This window comes from Siniperca chuatsi, linkage group LG3 (assembly GCF_020085105.1).
Source record: "Siniperca chuatsi isolate FFG_IHB_CAS linkage group LG3, ASM2008510v1, whole genome shotgun sequence".
NCBI classification, from domain to species: domain Eukaryota; kingdom Metazoa; phylum Chordata; class Actinopteri; order Centrarchiformes; family Sinipercidae; genus Siniperca; species Siniperca chuatsi.
This window is the reverse complement of record NC_058044.1, coordinates 7,275,694-7,300,822: the sequence shown is the minus strand read 5'-3', so window position 1 is coordinate 7,300,822 and position 25,129 is coordinate 7,275,694. Positions and strand designations below refer to the sequence as shown.

The 25,129-nt window shown below is 38.8% G+C and overlaps 1 protein-coding gene across 3 annotated transcripts in view; it reads right to left on the bottom strand.

Annotated features, from left to right (window-relative positions):
• The window catches only part of LOC122873631 (protein ELFN1-like), a 107,432-nt gene that overhangs the window by 42,442 nt on the left and 39,861 nt on the right, over window positions 1–25,129 (bottom strand). Inside the window, exon 1 of one of the 3 annotated variants that reach the window (XM_044190606.1) lies at window positions 12,259–12,276. The exons of the other annotated variants lie outside the window; for them this stretch is intronic. The gene's annotated coding sequence lies outside the window, so the exon portion shown is untranslated. Of the gene's footprint in view, window positions 1–12,258; window positions 12,277–25,129 lie in introns of those variants that run through there. 3 annotated transcript variants of the gene reach the window in all.

Genomic DNA, 25,129 nt, shown 5'->3' with positions numbered 1-25,129 from the left:
TATAAACTTTATTTGACATTAAAAACCCACTGAAAACAGCACAAATGAAAATCATTCAGGTGAAACAGCTTGAAGTGGAAGAGGAAACAGAGAGAAACAAAGGGGAAAACACGAGGGGAGAGATGGATGCGAAGCCTGCAGTAAAACAAAGAATAACTAAAAACAGAGGCTCTGATGCATTACTGCTGGCAAATCAGCTAAACATAGAAACTACTACTGAACTGTCACACACACAGAGACACACACACAGCACTCTTTAGCTATTCCATGTGCATCAGCAGTGCGTTTTCGCCTCTGTGGTCCCCTTGACTGCGAATGGAGAGGACAGCAGAGAGAGGAGCTGGGTATTTATTGTTATCCTCACAGATGAGAGTCTGTGAAGGCTAAAAACACAGTGACCAGTGAGCCCAGGAGCAGTGTGAGTGAGTCAGACTCAGCTGGTCTCCATCAGTGGGAGGTCTGCAGTGTGATATATCTGATTTGTTGTGAGAAAAAAAAAAAAAAAAAAACCAGGCTGGCCGCAGGCATGCTCAGGGCGCACCAATCAACTTTGGTCGGACTCTTCTAAATATTAAATCTCTCTACCGCTAAGCAACATATGTGTTGTATGTGTAATTTACCATGTGATATCTGTTTAATGTGTTGTTTTAATATGTGACAATGAAGGACATCTAAAAAGGTGGATAAAATATAATCTGCTATCAGTGATCATAACAAGGCAAACAGTTTGATTTAGTAAAAACAGATCAAATGGATGTTCAGAATTATTATGTCAAAATGTCTTGTACTGCACTGTATGTTTGCTTGGACTAAGACAAATTCTTTTAATCCTCAATTTACTACGTCTGGCAACTCCAACCTTGTCTTCCTTGTCTGTTCTTCAATTTGCACACACTTTATCCAATGTGTAATGCAAGATACTGAGTTACTGTAAATTCAACTACAATCGAACAACTTAAAGAACGAGCACGAACACAGTTTAAAGACACAAGAAATGGCATCCTTTCTTCCTTAATATGATGAACTTGCTTAATGCTGGGGCGGGAAAACATAGCGAAAGATTTTTGGCTTTGCTCCCTTTTGTTGTGCTGGTGTGAAAGGGTGGGGAATCCCATTTAAATTGTGTGAAGGCGGCATATCAGGTAGCAGGTTGAATCGCAGTTGATAAACAGAAGCAGGTAGTGGAGATGCTGTAGTAAACTTTAATTTAATCTTTTCACAGCTTTTAAATGTTGGCAAAGACACAAAGGTACCTTTTCCACTTGGATTCTGCCAAGACAAGCCTTGTGAAATATGTGTTTATTAGTCTGTGTTGTTAAAGATGCTGTTCGCACATGTGGTATTTTGTTTACCCGACACACAGTCATATATCTCCAAAACTCACCTTGTTGTGAGCAGTTTCATGTAAGAACTATCGGTAGAAAGAAAATAGTTCCTACATGAAACTGCTCACAACAAATCTGTGGATTATCTTGAGTAACTGGGTCATGATTTCTGGAAACAGACAATGCTGTTGAGTTTTTCAAATTATTATTTTTTTGGTGAGCACCACAAGCCGAGTGCCATCTAATTCCATTATATCTCCAAAACTCTGCAACTCACACTAAAACAATCTAGATGGATAAATAGCAAAACAGGTAAGGAAAAATATGTATTTTTGAACTTTACTGTTTTGGTTCAGTCGTGTAGTTAAATGGTTAAATGGCTACATTTATATAGCGCTTTTATCCAAAGCGCTTTACAAGGTTTTTGCTGCTCATTCATCCATTCACACACACATACTCACTACCACGAAGGGTGCTGGCCAACCATAAGGAGCAATTTGGGGTTCAGTGTCTTGCCCAAGGACACTTTGACATATGGACAGGAGGAGGTGGGAATCAAACCGCCAACCTGTGATCACTGGACGACCCGCTCTACCTCCTGAGCCACAGCCACCCTTACAGCTCAATCTCTTTAGTAAAAAAAAACTCTAAAACCCACCATACACTACCTGCCCACCACCAAACAGCAGACAGACAAAGTTAGTGACTAGCTGATGAACAAAGTGGAGAATTTAGCTGCTGAAGAGCCAGATATTTCCCTCAGGACTTGGTGGAGTCCAAACCAGAGCTAAAAGCAGAGTGAATATTGGAACTGGACATTTGCATGTAGCCAGAAACACAACTCCAAATAAATGCTAATGTTTCTCACTATCTGCTGGATGTGTAATAAACCTGTGTAATAAATCTGTTTGCTAACACATTTTTAACAGCTTTATAATGTTGTTGTGTTTACGGCTTGTTGCAAGTTTCACTTGCTGCATCACCTTTTCCTCTACTTACAAATCAGACCATGACATGATCCTTTTTTGCTGTCAAGCAGAAACCCGCTGCTGTCAGGACTGTAAGTGTTTGGTCTCCGGAGTGTGTGACGGTCTCCTGGACTGTTAATGAATGCGCAGACTTGAACCTGCTCTGTGGGACATCAAAGGACTCTCCCATGGCATTACGGATTACTTCAGTGTCTGTGTGGACACTTTAGATTCCAACAAAAAAAACTGTTTTCCAAAGGACAAACTCCAGATGACAAAGACATCAAATCCCTTCTAAATAGGCAGAAAAGAGCTCTCAGGCTCTGGGACAGGGAGGAAGTTAAGTCTGTCTAGAGGGAGCTAAAGAGGAGAATGGAGGATGGGAAGAACACCTACCAGGAGAGGACAGCGAACAATCTGCAGCAAAAACAGTCTGAAGGAGGCGATGAGTGTGATGAGCACAATTGAGCAGGCAGCCAGGCCAAACCAAGAGAGGCACAAGTGGACTGCTTACAGGGGAAACAGCTAGCTTGTAAAATTTTCATGCAGACTATAGGAGCTAGCACTTGGACTTGATGACCCTTCCCTTCCCACTCCACAACCACTAGAGTATACGCTGATAGCAGCACTGTGATGATACATAAATTCACCCCATTCTGGAGTTAAAAATCATGATCAAAATGATTTTCAGGTTTATTGTTAGGTTTTTATCACTGAAAGAAAGAACACTTTTTGGAGATACATAATAATAAAAAGTACTTTATTAGTCCCCTTGGGGAAATTCACATTTTTCACTCCGTTGTTATTTTTCTTCATTTATACGCTCACACAGGCCCGAAACACACAATTGAACGCACCAGACCTATAGACATGCATTAATGAGAGATGCCAGAGTGATGGGGCTGCCGGGTAGCACAGCTCCACGAGCAGTTACCTTGCTCAAGAACTTGCACCTCTACAGCTACTAGTCCACACTTTGTACCGTCTGGTCCGAGCTCCCGTTTTCAAGCCATGTCCGTACAGACTGCTACCACGCATCAGAAATTCTCCAAGCCTCAGAGTGGGTGGGTTGGTGAATGACAGCTCAGCAGGCAGGGACATGGACACACAATGTAAATTAACTTGTGCTGTTAATTGTAGCTTACAAGTCAAGGACAGGCAGCTTTTGTTAGCAGTGGCATAGAAGTAGGTGAAGTGGGAGGAGATATTTTAGGCTTTTAGGCGACTTTGTAAGTGAAAGTCATTCATTTTCGGCAGGTGACTGGCAGTTGGAGCATTTCTAAGGCTTGGATGGGCACTAAACTGTGCTAGGTGTATCATCAGAACAAAAGATGAACTGTGCCATAAAATATGTTTGTTTTTTTTAATTAAATAATTGTGTATATGAAAACTTAAGTTGAGAAGTCAACTACGACTCCCAAAAAGCATTTTGGTGGGAAACATCCAATCACTGACCTGTTGCGTAGGCCACTAACAGCAAACTGAAGCTAAACATCAAGTTCTCTAGAAACTTGATGAAACGTTCAGCAGTTTAAATTTAGTTAACTTGTAGATTCTGGGTCAAATCTGGATGAGATCAGCAATGATAGTATGGTGAGATGTTTTTCTATTGTTTTGTTTTTTTGTTTCCAGTTGTAACGACAAAGGTTTCTGAATTTTCTGCGGCTCTGATTCTTGCCTCTGGCTTCTTCTCTATAGCATTGGTCGCTGAGGCTGGTGGGCATTGTAGCTTTTAGAGCCATACCAAACTGATGGGGGAAAAAATATGATTTAGAAACAAAGTCAAAATAATGAAAACTAATAAAAATTTTGAAAAACACCTTGAGAAAGGACTTACAGTGTTAAAAAATACTTCTGGAGGCAGCTGCTCCTCAAGCAAGCTAAGTTTTTATGTTGTTCCAAATGCTACAGCTGACTCTAATCTAAGCTGCACAATGACGTTAGCAGTGTACTTTCACCCCCAGTGTATGTTCATTTGGTAACGCATTCCTTAAGCTACGGTACAGGACAAGAAATGTTTCCATGCTTGTAAATAAAAAGGTCACATCAGCTAGAAAGTTAAAGTGGGCTGCAGTGCAAAGTTTGTGCTCTTTGTGTGGCAGCTGTTAGTGTCACTGTCGGCGCAATCATGAAACCAGAACATATAAAATATTAATTTCTTTCATTTTGGTACAGATTTTTTGTAATGTAATTTACAAAGATGATCTGTAGTAGAGATCATAATTGAACCCCCTCAGTTATGAGGCAAAACGCCATTGTTCTTAGTCATTGCTCCCAGCATGCTCTGCTGGGTCTTTCCCTGTCTGGCAGGGTATGAAACCCGCTTCCCTGTGTCGCCTGACGATGTTTTGCCAGCCGTGGAACTAATCTCTCCTCCAAACAAATGAAAATGGATTCAGAAGCGGCTGCAGATACAAAATGCCACGAATCAGAGCTCCCATTTCTCTCGTCTATATCTGCATGCACAGTCACGGGAAAAAAAAAACATTTTCCATTTCCTGCTAATAGCAGCACTCCCAGACACACACGTGGTCGGGTCAGCGATCGGCTTTTGCATACTGGGCAAAGTTATGAGGCATTACTGATGCACACGTCCACAGAGTAACACACACACATACGTGCGGCTGGAAAAACACACTGCCTGAAAGCTGAATGCTGATTTGCTAATGAGCTGTCATGGTGACAGATACTGCCATTTAATTGGCTGGTAAAGGAGGCAATTAGAATTCAGTGCATAGATGCACATCAGAGAGGGAGAGAGTTGGGGTGATGGTTTCTGTACATTACGTGTGAGAGTGCGCTTCAAAGGGAAACACACCGCAGCCATGTCACTCGCTTCTTTAAATTATTAATTATTATGATCCTATTTAACTGCTCTGTGATCTGCTACTCTAGTGTGTCTGTGTATGTGTGAGTGTGTTACTTTGCGTGCAGTGTGTTTCTCCCTGTACTTCCCTTCATTTCTCCTCTTTCTTTAGTTTTTTAAAACAACTTCCATCACTCCCTCTGCTCTTTCTCTCTCTCGCTCTCTCACTCTATTCCTCATCCTCATCTTTAATTCTATGAATATGACTTTCTCTCTCTGTCTCGTTCTCTGTTTCTTTCGCTCCCCCATTTACCTTTTTTCCTTCCAACTCCACCATCTGCTGGCTCAGTATGCAACATCTGTCCAACCCTTTTCCCATCTTTTCCCTCTTTCTTATTCTCATTTTCTTCCTGTCTTTTGTTAGACATGTCTCTCTTTCTGTCTGTTGCTCTGAGTGTTATCATTTCTTTAATCCTCTCTCTCTCTCAAATTCAAATTTGCTTTATTGACATCACCATAGTACAGTGCAATACAGTATTGCAGAAGCAGGTTAAACAAGGTTTACAAAGTGTAATAATTCAGGACTATACCCTGATAAACATTACTTATGTAAGACAGATATTGCTACCTTAGTTCTTTGTTAACTGCTTGCAAAATAATGATCTCACTTTCTTGGAAAAAGACCAGTAAACCAAAGTTTAATAAAGTGTTGTCCATGACTCTGCCTCTGGAAAAGATACTTACATTATTAAAAGGAAAAAAGTGCCCTTTGAAAATATTTGGTGTCCTTTTATACAATATATGCAGGATGTAGATTTAAGTATTATGATGATGGTGGCAGGTGAGTTATAAATACAGATTTATATGTGGTCCTCTGCAGTTGCCTGAATTTTCTGATCTCCTTTTGTTGAATGAAAATATGATATGAACATGACAGTATGGTAACCCTTCTTAAAAGCAGCGAAATGTTTTTTTTAATTATTTCAGTTCATTTTTATGATCTTTTTATGTTTTGTTATTGTTGTTTTCCAATTTGATGACATCAAAGGGGAAGCCAGATTTTACTATTTGCCCTTGTCACTATCCCTCACACTGGATGTGAATATTTTGCTTCCTATTGTTGGAGGTTATTTGGTACAAATTTTTATACATTAATAAAGATATTGCTGGTTCATGTTTGATTTAAAGAAGAATAGCAATTAAGGTAAAATAACTATGAAGATCAAAGATGGAGAGCTGGACTGTGAACGGGACTGGCCGGCTGGCTTGCTAGCTACTGCCGCAGGCGCTTGTGGAGCTTCTTAGCTCCGAAAACGAGCAGATTTTCGATTCGCCATCAATTTTTGTAAAACTGTCAATATTCGAAATCTACACAGTTGATTTCTTGACTCAAAAATTCTCAGAACTGAATTTAGTGATGAAATAGCATAAGGAAATTGTAAAAAAAAAAAAAAACAACCTACAGGGTGTTGCGAGAACCGTCTGCCTCGCAGTCCGTCATTGGACAGTCTGAAGAGACACAATGTATTTTGGGGCGGTTGAGTATGTTCAGTAAGCTCATGCCGCATACTCAGAAATTCTTGCTAATCTAGTATACATCCGGGCATTTCTCGCATACACAAAATCCACATACTATGCAGTTGGAACGCACTCAATTTGACATCATACTTAGTATAAATAGTACATTAGTATGCAATTCCAAACACAGCCTCTCTCTCTCTCTCTCTCTCTCTCTCTCTCTCTCTCTCTCTCTCTCTCTCTCTCTCTCCCCCCCATTTGTATCTTTCTCTTGGCCACTCTGAAAAACCTTGGTCTCAACCCTCATGCATAATTTCTGTAGACATTTCTATGTGTTTTGATGTGTGTTAGTATATTTGTTTATTTGTGTTTGTATGAGTGTCTGTGTGTTTGTGTGTGTGTGTGTGTGCACATGGTATCTTGTATGAGCCAGTAAGAAGCGAGCACGGATCAGCGACCTTCGCACTGTTACATTTTTAAAACAGGCTGTGAATAATAGATTAAGTTGGAATAAAACAGAAGGATGAAATATGAATTAAAATAATCTGAATTACAGAGACAGGGATCAAGGGAGGTAGGGCAGGGAGGGATGTGGGTGAGTTTGTGTGAGGGAAGGAGGGATGGAGGAAGAAAAGAAATCGACTGATCTCAAAAAGAATGGATGAGTAGATGTAGATGAATGACACTACAGAGGATTGTTATTTATAACACACAAGGCTCAGCAGTTACATTATACTGACCAACATCATTAGTTAAAGGCATGGTTCAACCAAAACAACATACGCGCACTGTGCCTCTTTCTCTGTGCAGAAATAAGAAGAAAGTGTTTCCAACACAGTCTGCTGATTATTGTAATTAACAGTGTGGTTATATTCGAAAAGAGACGTCACTGTCAAATGTAACTTTGTGCTGCTTTGAGCGTCATCAGATGCCACTGTGCCACAGCGAATGTCAGAGAATCACAAACACTATTGGGATGCATAGATAGCACTCCAGCTAAGAGGAAAATTATGTTTTTGTGTATTTTTTAAAGAAAAGTAATTTTATCCAAATTAAATCAAAAGCTCACCTCGGCGTAAAGATGAAGATAACTTAACAGAACTGAAGTTAACTGAAATTAATGCTGTACTTAAAAAGCTGAAAACAAAATGCTTACCTTTGCTGATTTAAAGAATCTGAGAATAAATGTGACCTCTTTTCTGTTTTAGTCTTTTGATTATTTCTGTTCAGTGGGAGAATTGAGACTCCTCTCATAATGAATTTGTCCTGATTAACTGGCAAACATAACAGCAAAGGAAAAGCTATGTTTAGTCTTTATGCACAAAACAGCCACTACGAACACACTCCAACAGGCATAACATCTGCAAAACAACAATTCATGAAAAGTCCATCTGCAGTAGCACTATGTAAACACTAAAATTATAAAAGTGAAATTGGAAATAAATAATGGAAACAATAAAACAACAATAACCCCAGTATTCAATATGTCACACAATTTAAAAGACCCCAATACACAGTGTAGTTTGCGCCTAACTTGTGTAAAGTTTGTTTGTATATTTTGTTTTAATGGCTTTTATTTTGTTATTTCCGTCAAACACAGAGGTACCTTATTTTAAAAGGAGCTTAGTCGGATGTAACAAACAGTCAAAAACAGGACAAGCAAACAGTACAGTAACTCACAGAGCAATACATAATGTTAACAACAAGAATGTAATTTTAGCTCCAGTCAACAAGGTTGAGTTTAATGAATTTATATGTTTGTAAGGACTTTGGATTATTTTTATGTTAAGTTAGCTAACTTTGTGTTGCTATCAGCCAATTAATGTAACGTAATCTAACAGAGTTGTAATTTATTTTCTTGCCTTCTGTTTGTCTACTTCTCTGTTCAGCTCTTACATTGGTTTAATGAAGTGTACGGAAACAAATAAACAGAATTAGACCATCAGTCAAGGCTTTCCTTTATTCAACTGGGGTGCTACACAACTTTTCTTACTGTAGATCTTATAAAATATGAGATTAGTACTATGCAGCCAACAGCAGAACCTCCTACTGCGCAAACACGATTTAGCAGTAAAGTATTTGATGATGGTTTAATACAAATAAAAACTTAAAATAAAAGTTTAATTCACAGTAGCAAACTTTGTTGCATAAGTCAAGAACTGAATCCACTTCAGACTTCTATGATTCAGCACCCACAGTTCAGCACAGCCTCTTTGCCGTCATGATCTCCTCCTTCTGATTTACTTCATTCACTGATTCATGCAAAATTAGGGTTTTACTTTTTGTGACTACAATTTTGATTTGACATTTCAGGGAGTGTCCTTCTTCATCACTGCTGCAGAGATCTCCTGCCACTTCATCCCACAGAAAATCTATTGAGACTTCCAACTTTGAAGTCTTCCAGATAGCGAATGATCAAAACAAACGAGTTCTTGCTCATCAGCAAACTATCGACTGCTCCGCTGCAGATGCTCATTAAATTCAGGGATTGTAAAAATGAGCTCTGAGAGAGACAACCTTATGGCTGCTCTTCGCCTCGCGCTGTTGCAGAGAAATGAGAAGGGAAGAAGACTCGGAAAGAGGCTGAAAGACAGTCTGCTGACAAACCTCATCAGATAGACAACAGATCATCCTGGGTAAAGCAAAAGCTCTCCTCGGATAGTTAACTTCACGTTGAAAGAAAACTCAACTTTTGTTGAGTTTGCTTCACACAAACAGCCTGCTGGTGAGAGGGAGTTTTAAATAGAGAAGCTGGCAACCGAGTGACACTAAGTCAATCAAACAGTCCATGAAGCAATCAATCAACGGATCGATTTACACCACAGAAGCTCAAATGAATGGAAACAAACAACAAACAAAGCTACTTTTATGGTCCAGTACCACAGTACCCTGGTCATCAAGTGATAAATTGAAGTCACTCAGTGTGGGGTGAGATGCTCTGCTCCTCTATACCTTTGTGCTAACATTGATGACATATTTCATAAATCATGTCGGTTTTTTTTATTGAGCAGTGAGAGAGAGAGCACCATTGAAAAACCTGGTCACCAAGGGAGCACAGACTGTGGAAAGAAGGCAATTTAGGTGACACTGAGGATGAAATGCATTTCACTTCCCATTATCCTAAATGTGAAATGCCACAGAGACGGATTTTAAGAAATCCCAGTAAATGCAGCATGCATTTCACATCCTTTTTAAATTCAGATTAAACCTCACTGGAGATGAACAGCTCACTTTGCAGCAAGATACAGATTATTTTTACATACTGTAACCAAGCTGCAACCTTCGGTGCTGAAAAATTAAGCCAACGTGGAAGTGCCAAAAACTGCAGTACCTTGAATGGCCACTTGAAGCTGGCTCCAAAAGCGAGTCAATCCCCATTAATCCCCATGCAGGGCTCAACAATGAGGATTGCTCGATTGCCCGGGGCAAGTAAAATGCCACATCAGGCAAGTAAATCTAGCAACTCACTTGCCTGATGAGGCAACTGGTAAAAAATAATTAAACACATGTATTTTTTCAGAGCTGATGATGGAAGTAGCTATCTCTGTTGAGAGTTGCACATACCGATCGGCACTTGTGAGTAGGGATGGGTACTGAAGCATGGTATTAAATGGGCCCAGTGCTCAATCATTAATGACTGTAGCATTATTAAACCTCCACAAGTAAAAAGCATTAGGCCTACTTTATCAATACACCTGTTCAACAAGCATAAACATGGCATGTAGAAAGCTATATTTTAATCTGCTTGGTCTGCAGTCTTTTATGTTTCACACAAGCACAGTGAGCTAGCTCGGCTAATAGTGAATTGTTACAAACATGCTAAAATGAAGCTGTCTGTATGCAGTCTAACTGTTCTATCTTAGTTTGCCACAAATCTTAAAATTTGGCAAATTCTTGTAAACTTACTGCTGGCTGAGACAAACCAGCCCCTCCTCTCTCTACAAGCGGTAACTTACCTGCAGTGAATCACAGCAGCAGCAGAGGGAGGAGGTGTGGTGTGGTGAGAGTTTGGACATTAAATGCTGGAATGTAATTAAGTACATTTATGCAAGTACTGCACTTAGTATAGTTTTGAGGTACTTGTATTTTACTTTCCATTTTATGATACTTTATTCTTCCACTCCACTATATATCAAAGGGAAACATTGTACTTTTACTTCTCTACATTTATTTCACAGCTATAGCTATAGTATAGTAGTTACTTTTCAGATCTAGATTTTACATGTAAAACAGATGATCAATTTATAAAATATGATGCATTGTTATAGATAAATACTTTGTATAGTGATTTTACTTTTGATACTTTAAGTACATTTTGCTGCTAATATGTGTGTTGTTTTACGTAAGTAAGGTTTTGAATGCTTGACCTTTACTTGTAATGGAGTATTTTTACATTTTTGTATTTCTACATTTTCAAATAAAATATCTCCATACTTATTCCACCACTGCCTATCGAAGAAGCTACAGGCAGAACACACAGTAATAAATTAAGCATAAATGGAAAAAGGTCAAGTGTCTGGGTTTAAATCAGTATGCATACTGGATTATTAGGCAGGTTAAGATTAAGGCCTTCCTTTGTAGCTCAAAGTGAAAAGACAAAATCACACTTGAAAATTTAGCAAAATGTAAAAAAAGATATAAAAAACTCAGCGATGTCAACTTTTTGGGCATTTAGAACAAGCGCAGTTGTTTTTCTGGAGGAGATGGTTCCTACTATAAATTAGGCTATTTGCACCTTAAGTTAAGACAAATACTTCTAATAAGCAATTAAAAAAGCAAGAGCTGTGAAGTCAAGGCAGATACCATGCCTTGCCATACCAAACTACAATGTTTTAGATGTAGAAGCTACAAGGATGGCAGGTGTACACTTTGTCCACAGAGCATGTTTGTATTTGGAGACTTTGGAGACATTTCACTTAATTTCTCAAGACCAGGTTGGACGTCACCTGCGGAGTCTGAGCTGTCCTGTAGTTTTTTTGTTTCTCTCCCTGTAACTCTCCTTCCTGTTTCCCTCGACCACTCTCCCTTGCTCTCTGTCACAGGAACACACACATATACACACCTCTGATTTCACGTCTCATCACCCTCGTGACCCACATAGACCAGGAACTAATTCACACAGGCCAGCAAGAGACACAGAGGAAGAAAGAGAAACAGAAAGGTGACGGCAGACCAAATGAGAAGGACAGAAGGCCGACGCTAAATCAGAGAAAGCAGAAAGCCAAAGCAGAAAAGACAAGCAAGATGCGGGAGGATGCTGAAGGCAAGATGAGAGGAGGAATTGGTTGGAACGCAGGGCGAAAAAGGCAAGGAGGAGGAGGAATGGAGCTGGATAATGTAGCCGGTAAGTGATAGACTGAGCAGCGGGAGAGGTAGAGTGAGGTCAGATGGAGAGATGGATAGAAGGAGAGGAGAGGAGGGGTGGAAGTGAAATTTGGGTCGGCGAAGTGCAGCTGCATCGGGAGAGAGCCGAGATGAGGAGGGTAAAAAGGGGGGAGAGAGACAGGAGGCAGGAAATCAGTTGAGCAGACAGAATGTAGAGTATGTGTTGAGAGGATAAATGGATGGGGTGAAGATGAGAGAGAGGTAGAAAGAGGGGGGGAGGGGGTAACAGTCATCAGTATTCCAGCCTTGTACTCACTTTCCAACCAAGACAAATGAGAGCCAACATCAGGGAGGAAGTGGATCAGCTGAAAACACACCAACCTCTCCCTCTGTTTTTTCCCAGGTTATTTCAGCAGCAAGAGTGTCCTGTTTGGACAGGGTGAGAACATTAGTCCCCTCCCTTTGTAAAGGACTTATTTGAGGTGTTATCAAGTCAGGATTTTTTATTGACATTGTTTATTTATGACTTTTAAGGTCTCAAGGGGAGAATTACAAATTTGTGCTCTGGAGTTTGTTAAATGTTTTACTAAACACAAAACAGCTGTACAAGAACTTAAATAAGATATTATAAAACTAGCAACATTTTGTTTTCAACCAGGAGCTAACCCCTGCTCACTGAATTAAGGAATTTTAAGTTAAAAAGATTACAAATCTGACATTTAATGCCAGCTTTCAGCACTTTACACTTTTCATACCCTGTGCTATGGACACATTTCCAAAAAGTAAATGTGTTAAAGTAGTAAGTATTGAGGTTTGATACCCAGACATACTCTTGAATGAATAACTCTTGTGCACAAATTAAAAGAACATAATATTAAATAATATTTTTGACAATTTAATATTTGTTTATGGGATGTCAAAGCTAACACAGTGTTGTTTCACAGGCAAAATCTAAGTATATCCATATATCTCCGTCCTAAATGAAAACAAAATTGCATTCAATCCAAGTGGCTCTTACTTTGCACTACATTAAGGTACATTAGCCTTCTGCCCAACAAAATTGCCCCACACTCACAGGTCTGATTTGGTAATAAATTAATATTGAACAGACCGATCATAAACTGTAAGTAGTACATGAGAACAATGCTGCAGTTTGTAGTGTGGTAGTTAAATATTGTACTAGACAGGAAATTGACACACAGATACAGTAGAAACATGGCTTCTACATTTCAAAACACAGTGCATCGTTGTTTGCATTAGCTGACCTTGCAAAATTTGTGAGGCAAATTTGTGAAGTTGAACAAAGGTGTACCTACCAGGAAATGCATTCTTGTATGTGTCTGTCACAGAAACTTCAGTTGCTTTGAATGGAAGAGCTAATTTTGGAGACTGGTGCTAGAGTGACTCTACCTTTAGGCTACACAGGTATTCAGTATGTGCACCTTACTGACAGCAGCTGAAGTTTGCCAGTATTATTGAACCAGGATCCAATGTAGCACCACAACTGTATAAAAGAGTGCTGAGGGGACAAATGTAACGATAACTTAACTATATTAACAAGAAGCAATGAATTCAGTAATTGTAGGCACCTAAATATCAAAACCCACCTGCTAGCCTGCTGCTAGCACTCTGGCTGCTCCTCCCTAACTGACCAGAGTAGCCACAACATCCTGTTACTTCAGTTTATGCTGTTATAGTAACATGTACGGTTTACTTGGTTTAACATGTTCATGATCACTATCTCAATCTGAATGATGACATATGATTACAGGCCTGTACATTTACTACTTCTGCTCGCAGTGTGATTTAATCTCCATATACAAATTAGGTAGGCAGAGCTGGTAAACACATCACATCTGAAGTCAAAAGAAGCAATGCTGCTGTATGGGCCCGTCTTATGTTACCTTTGCCAAGGTAGAGGTAATTTAATAGCGTTTAACAGGCTTGTTTGAGATGCTGTAGCAGGAAGAGGCAAAGTTAAATGACCTTTCAACTTGCCGGGTGGATTTTTTAGAGTTTGAGCAAACTGTGCAGACTGTTTATACCTGGCAAAAATATAGAGTACAAATGACTAAATTGCTAAAATGACTAATTGTTATTTTCCCCCCAGGATCTATAATATGCTTCATGATTTTCAAGGAAAGATCTGATGATAAACAAAGATTCTACAAATCACTTTAAGTGCCTAAATCCACCATTTTCATTCTCTAGCATAGGGGATTTGAAATTTTTGAGCAAATGCAGGCTGAAGCCAGCAGTGCGGTGTTGCTAAATATACACTTGAACACATGCTTTTTAGCAGCTTTCCTGATTGACGGGTGTTAGAGAGAAACAAACTATGATCTCGATGACACCATAATATCAACATGAGCCAGTCACATGCTCTGGCCCTGCCACGGCTTTCAATCAGCTTTGAGTTATCCCTTCAGTTTAATCCCCCCCCCCCCCGAAAAGCACAAACAGCAGCACACACAGTAATGATTCCACCCACTCTCTCTCTCTGCCTGCCCCCCACTGGGTTTTCCTGCTCTGATTACTGTTTGTTCATACAAAAACAAAACCCACTTTGGTATGTACAATCCTGACCGGAAATGAGGAGACATAGATCTCTCTCTCTCTTAGAAACATATCAGTGAGCCACACTGTTACACAGGGTAACATGTTCATTACGATGAACATGGCCACTGTACAGATGCCACGTACACCTAGCCTGATATCTCTGAATGGCTGCCCACATCTCAGCGATTAATATATAGTAGGTCTGTTGTTCCCACTGAATGTTGTTTCCCCCAGTTGGAGAAAGAGTCAACCCAATCAGAGGTTTAAGAATGTCATCTTCCTGCATAGCTTGATAGCCACCTATAGCTACATCCACAAAAAATAGTGACAGAAAAATGGAATGGCTTCCATTCACCGTCCTGCTGCTGTAAATACTCATAAGCACGCCAAATGTATATTAATCCGCAGTAGAAAATAGTCCCCAACAAATGCCCTGTTTACGACTGTTTGAGAAACGTTAGCTAAAAACTGCAGTGCCCATGTTTAGAAAATTGCTGAGCCTTTAAAAAAAATCAAACTACATACAGTAGTCTACAGTATACAGTTGGTTTTTGTCTTTTTCATGGGATTTATCGTTCTGTGGGTTGGTCCAACACTGCTGACAACACATTGTCCAGACTGAAATATCTCAACAACTATAGGATTGCTACTTTAATTTTGTACAGACATGCATAGTCCCCAGATAATGAATTCTACTGACTTTGGTGATCCCTGACCTTTACTCTTTCGCCACCAACGGGTTAACATTTTTGGCTTTTAGTGAAATGTCTTTACAATTATTGGTTGCCTTGCCATGAAGTTTAGTATAGATACCCGTGCCCTCTCAGGATGAATTGTAAAAACTTCAACATCATCAAGTCAAAACTTACTTTGTCCAATACTTTGGTTTATGACCAAACACCTGCAAAACTAATGACATTCCCATTAACCTCTGCTGTACTTTGTGTTGTGCTAATTAGCAAATGTTAGCATACTAACACGCTAAACTGAGGTGGTGTACTTGGTAAACAGTATACCTGCATGTTATTGTGAGCATGTTAGCATTTGCTCAAAGCATCACTGTTTTTAAGTACAGTCACACAGCTGGCTGTAGACTCTCAGTCTTATTTAAACACATTTCCAAAAATTCACACTTTAGATGTTGTTCTATTATTCTGTCTTCCCCTTCCTCTCTTTCTCTCTCTCTGCCTGTTTCTGGTTCCATTTTACAGACTGACAAAATCTCAAGTTCAGAAAATAACATTTTTAATTAAGCAATATGCCTACAGGAAATTGGCATGTATTTCTTCAAATCAGCCTCTAAGCATTTATTTAAGACTCTATATTTAGACATTAATTAAAGCATTGCAGCAGTGTACTGCTGAGAACAACAACTCCACAGTTATTATGGCCCTCTGTATTGTCCTCATTGCTTCTTTCTTTCAGTCTTTCTAAAACAAACTACATACACAAACACATTTACACACACGCGTGTGTGTGGATGGAGTAATAGCGGGAATGAGATAGAGGCAGCCAATTGTCTCTACTGTATCTTATTTGTACCAGGGAAGATGAGCAATTGAACAGAAATTAAGTGTAGGGGAAAAAGGAGAGGAACGAAGCAGCAGCCAAAGAAAAAGTGTTGTTAAGTTGAATTTAAAGTGCTCTGAAGAGGATAAGCAAGTAGGCCAGTCAAGAGAGGAGGAGAAATAGGAGGAGGAGAGGAGAGAATGGGAGGAGAGGAGAGAAACAGGATGGGGAATTGATAAATAGATCATTGTATGCAAGGAGCTGCTCTGCCTCTTCTCTCCGTCTTTCCCACGTCTCCAACCGCCCCCTCCACCCCCTGACACCAGATAAACAGAATTCCTAACTCATCTGTTTACTGTAAATGAGCCTAAATAAGGCCAGAACACAGAGGATTCACACAAACACAAAGGATTCTCACACACACCGAACAGTTGTACTGCGTAACGTCTTTTCTGTTTCACGCCTTGTTTGTCTTGTCTTTTCGTTGTCGAGCGTCCTCTGCAAATGAGCTTCTGTGTGTGTTTACTCAAGGTTTTGACAGGACTCATGGCTAAACTCTTAACAGCACAACACACACCATAACACACACACACCATAACACACACACACACACACAGGCCCAGAGGCTCCTTTGACACACTGTATCTCTAATGGAGGAAGCAGGCTAGTGTACGATTAGATGTGAAAGAAACAATGAGACAGAAAAACAGACACACACACACTTCACTGATTTAGTAGACAAACATGATAGAGACACTTCATGACTGTAATGACTTTTAGCACTAGTGGAGACATGACAGGGACAGAGAGAGGAGAGCATGGAGAAGGGAGAAATGTACCTTGGAGAATTTTCGAAACATTTCAGCCAATTCTTCACATTTGCAGGTGTCCTTGAACACTGTGAATGTCTTAAAAGCCTCTGTGGGGAATCTTCAACAGCCAGCTGTTTGTCTGTAAGTTACTATCCATGCTGTGGCTGTTGTGAATGTTTCATGGGGTATGATCATATTTTGATAGATAAGGTAAGGAGTTGTATAAGGCAGGAATATGTTGCCTTGGTTATTCTGGGGTTTTTAGTGTAAAATCTGCCCTACAAAGCTCAAAGGTAGCAAAAGCAAGAAAAAGTCAATGTAAAAAATGTACCTCCACTGACTATATCTGATATTCCAGCTTCTCAGTCTCTCTTTGCTTTTTGTTCTCACAGAGTAACTTATCATCTTTCCTCTTAGGAAATCTCTGTACAAAAATGATTAGGGGGGGAAGGGAGGTCGGAAAAGAGGGAGAGTAATGTATTTTTTCTTTTTGCTGAAAGGAGGGTAGTCTGACTTTTTTGGGAAAGCAGGTGAGGGTCTGTAAATTTTTAGTAAACATGAAAATGGTGGGTTTAGTGTGCACAGGTGCGCTTTATCATACCCAGTACAACAATCCTGTCACTGTTTCAGGTTTTAATTTTTCCCATCAATAGGACCAGTATGTCAGTTGTGAGAAACATAGAATATGGATATTTATGAATTACGTGATTAAATGTCAACCAATTTACAAATTAGTAATTAAATCTCTACCAGCAGTTGTTCCGCCCCTTCACTTTAGTCTGCATCATAACAGAAAGTCAACAAGTCCTCCAAATTAAACAACAAAATACATAATTTGTCCACGGCCTATAGAACGACACGTGTGATCTGACCTATTATCGGCAGGATGACATCATTTGTCTGTGCCTTCCAAAACTGTTACAAATCACTTTTGAAAAATAAATCCCTTTTTACGACATGACAATGCTATGGTTAAGTTGGGTTAGGTAAGGACACTGTCTCCATGCTCCCTGCCCTACCTTCAGGTTCAATAGTGCCTGCATTTTCAGCCAAAACACATTTGCGCTCTCTTGCTCTCCTCCTGAAATTCTCATTTTGCAAATACAAGGCATTTAAATGCCACCTGTTCTCTGCCTTCATGTCCTGCTGCAGTTTATTTGCAACTGGAGCAGTGAGGGCTCCAGTACTGCAGTAAATGACAGTTTCTGTAAATCTATAATAGAAAAAAACCTAATGAATAGGAACCATAACAATTAGAAAAACTGTATAATCTTTCTCACATGAACAGAGCGAATAGTAGACACAGAGGTGACCAAACAAGAAGCTGTCAATAATATATGAAAAGCTTATTGCTTGTAATTTAGCTGTTTATTCAATACTTCATCATCTTCATTTTCATCATTTGTCCTGACAAATGTGTTATTGGTACAGATAATAGACAAATATGCACTAGAGAATAGCACAGAATTGATTTGTTTACTTCCAGGTCAAAAGATGTCTTGACGTCTAAGGTAAAACTATTATAAATGTGGCTGAAAAGTTTTTTATATGTCAAGGTTCCATGCTCTTGAAACAGTGGTTATATGCAACTAAGACGTCTAAACTTTCAAATCAATGCTTACTGGTTAAACATCCCAGTAAAAAGGGTCAAAATTCTTACATTATTGTTATTACACTTTTGTCTAAAGTAACATTTATTTCATATATACACATACATTGGAAGCCACTGGAGTTCAGTGTTTGCTCAAGGACACATAGACAGGAAGAGCTTGGGGAAGCAAACCACCATCCACCTTGCATTTTTGCGTTTAATGGCCGAACTTGATCTACCAACTGAGCTACAGCAGCCCCACTGTTTAATTTAATACATAAAACTACAATATCAAGCCCTTGATTGTTGTTGTATTTAGTGTTTGCGGAAGCAGCATTAACACCTGCATGTTAGGAGAAAAGTGAAGAGATAACCACTTGAATATGGAAGCAGTGGTTGACTTTGTTTTTGTTTGTAAATGGATTACACAACAATTTCATACATAAATTGAATTTTTATGATTTAGTCTTTAATTATTCAAAATAGTTACCACCAAAAGTTCTCACCTTACAGCCATAACCTGGACCAACAGTAATATGAAGGTTTACTAAAATACTTCATAATCAGGCTTGAAAGTAATTAAATATATTTACTAAAGTACTGTACCAAAGCACTAAAGGGAATTATTATAGTTTTTATAGTTTTTACTCTGCTACATTCATCTAATAGCTATGGTTAGTTACTTTGCAGATTAAGATTTTAAACATGATCATCTTATAAATATTATGCGTTGTTATAGATAAAACTACATAACAGGATATGAAGTTGTTAAAATTAGCTCCACTTAAACGATCTACAACATTACAATGTTGCTTACATGTTAATAAATCAGTAATAATAATCCAAAATATATAACAACAAAATACTAAAAGGGGCCATTCTGCTGCATAATGAGTAGTTTTTTTGATACTTTAAGTAATTTTCAGATGATGCTTAAAGCAGCTATAATCGATATTTTTATAATAACAACATATCAAATGACAATATGAAAACAATATGACAATGTGAAAGAGTCACTTGTAGTGATGAACCTACAGAGATCACCTGAATCTGTGGCTCCCCCTCGGCTTTATGGAGCTTTATAGTGAGTTTCACCTCATTGTTTAGCTGTCCAGCCCACAACTTTATTGTTTTTGTCATGGTTTGGGGGTTTATGTATGTTATTTCCTGTTTTATTTTCCTTCCCTCATGTGTCTGATAATTTTGCTTCCTGTCTTTGGTTGCCTTTCCCACCAGTTGGATTGTTTGCTCCGCCCTGATTGTTTTCACCTGTGTCTTGTTGTCTCCCTCACCTGAGTGTATTTAAGTCTGTGTGCTTCCTTTGTTCTTTATTAGATCGTCTTTGTCTTCCTGTTAAGTGTCCCGGTCTTTGTTTCCTGTTTGTGTTCCCTGTATTATTGGACTGTGTTTTTTCACCTGGATCTCACCTGCTTTTCTGGATTTGGAATTATTGCTTGTTTCTTTGGATTTGGGATTGTCTGCCTGCTCCTTTTCAGATTAGTTGCCTGTGCTTTGGACTCCCGTTCCTGGTTTTGCTCTCTGCCTGCCATGTAAGCCTTTCTGTTTCTATTAAATCACTGAACTGCATCCCTCTGCCTCCGGTGTCTGCATTTTGGGTCCTACTACTGTTTATCTGGATTACCTGGCTTGACTACTAATACAACAGTCTTACTCTCGCTGTACTCATAGCGGTGTTTTCAGGTGCAGCAGGCAGCTGTTTTCAGTGAAAAAGCTCTAAAAAACCCACAATATACGCTACCTGTTCTGCACCAAACAGCAGACAGACAAAGTTAGCAAGTAGCTGGTGGGAAAAAGTGTAGCATTTACCAGCTAAAGAACCAGATATATCCATCAGGACTTGGTAGAGATCAAAAACAGAGCTAAAAGGAGAGTGAATATTGGACTTACATTCACCAGGTGGCTAGAAACACGACTCCAAATGAATGATAATGTTGCTCCGTAACTGCTGGATGTATGAATAAACAACTGTCTAATCAGTTGTTTACTGATACTGTAACTGAATAATCAACTTAAAAGCTGCTAATGTCATGTTTCCGCTGCCTTATTGCAGGTTTGAGTAAACTTGTAATATAGTATTGTGGTATTTACTTAAGTAAAAGATCTGAATACTTCCACCACTCATAATAAAAACAAACCCATAGAAGAGTTTTATCAAAAATCTACACAAATTTCATTACACAATTTAAAAAAGGAAAAAAAATCAAATCATTACTTATTATAACTGAAGATATTAGCATTAAGAGTCTTAGTCTTTTTTTTTTTCTGAACACTTTAGTCACAACATTAACCAAGAGTTAAAAATTATTAAGTCATCCCAGCTGGGAGGCATGCAAGATGTTCTAAGCTGGTTTCCCCTCATTGACGTTCAGCTGCTTATTAAAAGGCCATTTTAAATTGTTTAAGACTCCACCTGTTAATCTTTGATCACTTTAGTCTGAATTTATAAACATGGAACAAGGCTCTCACTTATCCAGAACAGACAGCCAGGGCTTCATTCTCCAAAGTGTTTATAGTCTTGTTCTTGGTTTCTCATGCTGATCTCTGCTCATGTCTCTCCCAGATCTGTCGACTCGCATTATCTTACTAATATTTCAGAGTTTGTTTCCTCACATAAAGCAGCAGGGATTAATTTAGAAGGCACTGCTCTGAAAGTGCAAGAAGCTAAGAGCAAAGAAACCCAATCCCAATCAATATGGGACCCCTGATATTAGCACTATGGATTTTCATTTCTGTCTGCTGCAATATGATTTTAAAATGTATGTAGTTGTTGAAGGTGCGCTGAGTAAGATTTTACTGTCTCATAAAATGACCCTAATATATCGGCAGGAGTTTCATTCAATACCAATGACTTAACGATTACTTTGCATGCTGAGATTTAGCATCCGAAATACACTTTTGCCTTAGTTTCAGATACACAAATACACACACACACACACCTTCAGATATCTTTTTAAAGATGGGGAATAGTAGGTGTTTAAAAGCGAGTCACAAGTGTTACATTACATTTCATTAAGCAATAAAAAGCAAACAATCTATTTTATTTCACACATACCTGTGGATGCTGCTGTACTTGGCTAGCAGCTGGTAATTGTTGATAATGGTCATAAATTGCATAATGCTCTTTTAAACGTCTTGTTTGCTTCCACTTCACTTTACTAGAAATCTGAGCAGAGACTACATAACAAAAAACACAGACACCCGTCCTAGTTGACAGGGCTGATAAAGTCCATTCAAAGCAGCCAAGGAACTGGAAGTAACAATTTCACACCATGTTTGTATTTTAAAATCAAGCTAAAGCCCAACAGTATCACACTTCTCTGAAGCACAGAGACATTGTGACATGTCACAGTAGGAAAAACAAAGGTGTAAATATTAAAATGAATGATGTCTGAATTGTTAATGCTGGCTCACTGTCACAATGTCATGACTTACAGGAACAATTGAATGGACCGGCGCAGTCGTAAGTGACACCTGTGTTTTTCCTACTATGACAAGCCAAAATGTCTGCTGTGAAAAAGGTTTCAGCTTCCAAAGTTTCTTTCACGCAACCTTCAACTCTGCAACTCTTCAAACAACATGCCAGTCACATCTCACCTCTAGGTTATGAAACCCTTTTTAGATTTGACTGTAGCCTCTAATGTCATCTCACACACTGGAGTTAGCCTATCAATATCACAAGTAAACTCTACGAAGGTCTGAACCAGAAGTCATACTGTATTTATGGTTGTTTAGTACAGTAGGCCTACAATACAGTCAAGTTGTTGCGACTCTGTTTCTCATAGGTTTTGGTGCAAAATGCAATGTCAGGCTCTCAAGCGAATAAATCATAAAATCATATCTGGAAACTACAGAAGCCAAGTTCAGTCCTCCATATTCAAATGCACACAAATGACTTGTACATATGTTGCAGGCTAGCTAACAGCTAATGTCTGTACAGTTTGGTCATTGGCTATTTGTGGCAACTAGACACAGCCAACAAATCAACAGCCAAATTTGCACAAATAAAGCGATCTTAAAGATTCACCTTTTAAAGATAATAAATAGACTGCCCAAGTAGAAAGTAATGAAATTGGGCTGGTTTGAAAAAACTCGGCCAGCGACTAACTACAGTATCTACCTTCCTTGACCTTCCCTGTTTCACACATATATCCTGCACCATGCTGGCCTGAATGGACACAATCTACTTAACATCAGCTCTCTGCTAATGCAACTGTTTCTGGAAATTAATTTGTAATTTGCAAGAATACTTTTTCTTCCAAGGAAATGTTCTGCCTGTGATGAGCATACACCATCTTGTAATTTTACATCACTTAAGTCAACATTGCTGAATGACTGATCTTGAACCCTTTACTTTAGTAGAAAACAGACCAATAGACCTTTGTTTAACTGCAAAATTATGTAATTTATTTAGTTATATAATTCATTTATTAGCAAGCAAGCAGAAAAATTGAATACGTAAATGTAGATGAAAGCTTAAAACACAATAAGTAAAAACTCAGTGACTCAGTGATTGATAATTGTGATAATGGTAGGCATTATAAACTGTTTTATAGGAGTATATTACAAAATGTTACCATTTCTACCATTCATATGGCTATTAAGTATTTATAACCCAGTTACAATTGAATAAATGGGTAAAACACAAGGTCAATTAAAGTTCATAAATCATTGAAACTCAATTTAAAAAAACTCATTAAATTACATTTCGGTCTTTCCTTCCTTTAGTTTTTAAATAGTGATCTGTCTTTTCAAATGGTCAGTGACATATCTGAAAACTGATCTTCAAGGAGAAACCTGAGCCTCATATCCTGCTGAAGTGGTGTGTATTAAAGTACATGACAGAAGAAATCTTTACTGCTCAGCTCAGTTGCCGGATGCTACAAATGTCATGGCAACCACTGAGTACAGCGCAACATCCCATCTTGCTCTGCATCAATGCTCCATTTACCTTGTATGTAAGTTTTTTGAAAAACCAACAGTGGGCCTCTCAGGGGAGGGATGATATGTTATACAGATGATGGAAGAAGACAGACAAGATCAGGATGAGATATGGCTGTGTTCTGCACAGGCCTTTTGAGTGTGATTACCAGTGTAAAGAGGGCTTTAATTTAAACCCCGGGCTAAAGAATCATACAGTATGTGGATTTTTGAACAGCCCACATACTGTACTAATGACTCTGATTTCAGTTAATTTTTCATCATAATGTACAAGCTGTGCTGTCTCATAACTGTGTGTACACAACTCTGCAGCTTGCAGTCTTCAGAGGCTGGAAGTTGGAAACGTCTGTCATCTGAAAATGTAAATTGGATTGATGTGGTTTGTTGTCATGAGCATTTAAATGAGTAACTCATGATTTTGTACGCACTCAAGTTAACACAGAGTGACTACCGCAGGGTGTTAATAGTGAAAAGAGTCTGAGCGCTGGGTGATTCATAGGAAGATGTAAAACTGGGTTGTATTCATTAAAATTCTAAGAATAGGACTGCTGGTCTGGGGTGGCTGGTCAGGTCATGTGACCATTTATACCTCCCAATGACTCTAAAGGAAAAATCAGATCAGCACTTATGTTTTGTAATATGTAATATATAATGTTTTGTCTCCTATTAACCATTATATTTTATTAAGAGAAAACAGTTGTAAAGTTGTAAGACAAAGTAGATACATACTGTAATTTAAATTTTAAAGTGGAGATCAATGCAAAGCCAGATTTGTTCAAGACAATGTATGAGAATGTGCAGCCTGATCATTCATTTCAATTATTTGATGCGGTGCAAATGCAGGTTTGTCCAGCAAAAAAAAAGCTGAACCTGGTTCAACATTTGCTCCAAAGCAATGTAACATCTGGCAACATACAGCGTTGGCCAATCCAACATGTGCCAGCACCCATTCCAGGTTACTATGTACCATGAACAAGGTAATTCTACTATATATTTCGCAATTGTCAAAACAGAGAATAAAATGATTGCTGTTAAATCTCCATAATTGTAAACTGCTGGACAGTGTTCTGGTGTCTGACAAGCCTTCCAACTCTTCACACTGGTGTAACTTTAAGTGGCTCATCAAATGCTTATCCAGTGCTGCTATATATAAAATTAGAAACCAAAGTAACCATGACCACAATTGTTCCCTTACCTTGACCAAGTGGTTATTATTGTAACCATGATGACCAAGGTCAGATAACCTCAACTAAGTACTTATTTTAACCCTAACCATGCTCTTTCCCTAACCCTAACAAAGTTATTTTTGTGCCTAAACCTAACCTGCCCGTTCTACAGGGCAGTTACAAGCAACATATTTTGTCATTTAATTTGGAGGAATTGCTGAAAACGTCTTTGATACGTATGAGCAAAAATCTGGAGATAACCAGTCATGCTTGCTTTGATTCCTTTAGGAACAGTTGTTGTTTTTTTTTACTCCACTCAACTACGTAAAGGTACTTCAAAGAAAATGTTGAGGTCAACAGCTTCCCGAATCTTAATGATATAACTTTAACAAGCTAGCAGTACTTGAATAAGAAAAATGATGCGTGGAAATACATCACAGTATGTAAATTACTTGCTTGGTGCTGCCACGCCTGCAGGTTTAAGGCTTGTGCGAGAAGGCTGCCACTTTCAGTCTGTATGTGTGAACACGGTAAACGCACAGTCACATACACATCTGCATTTACAAAGCCTAAAGCCAATCACAGATTGGC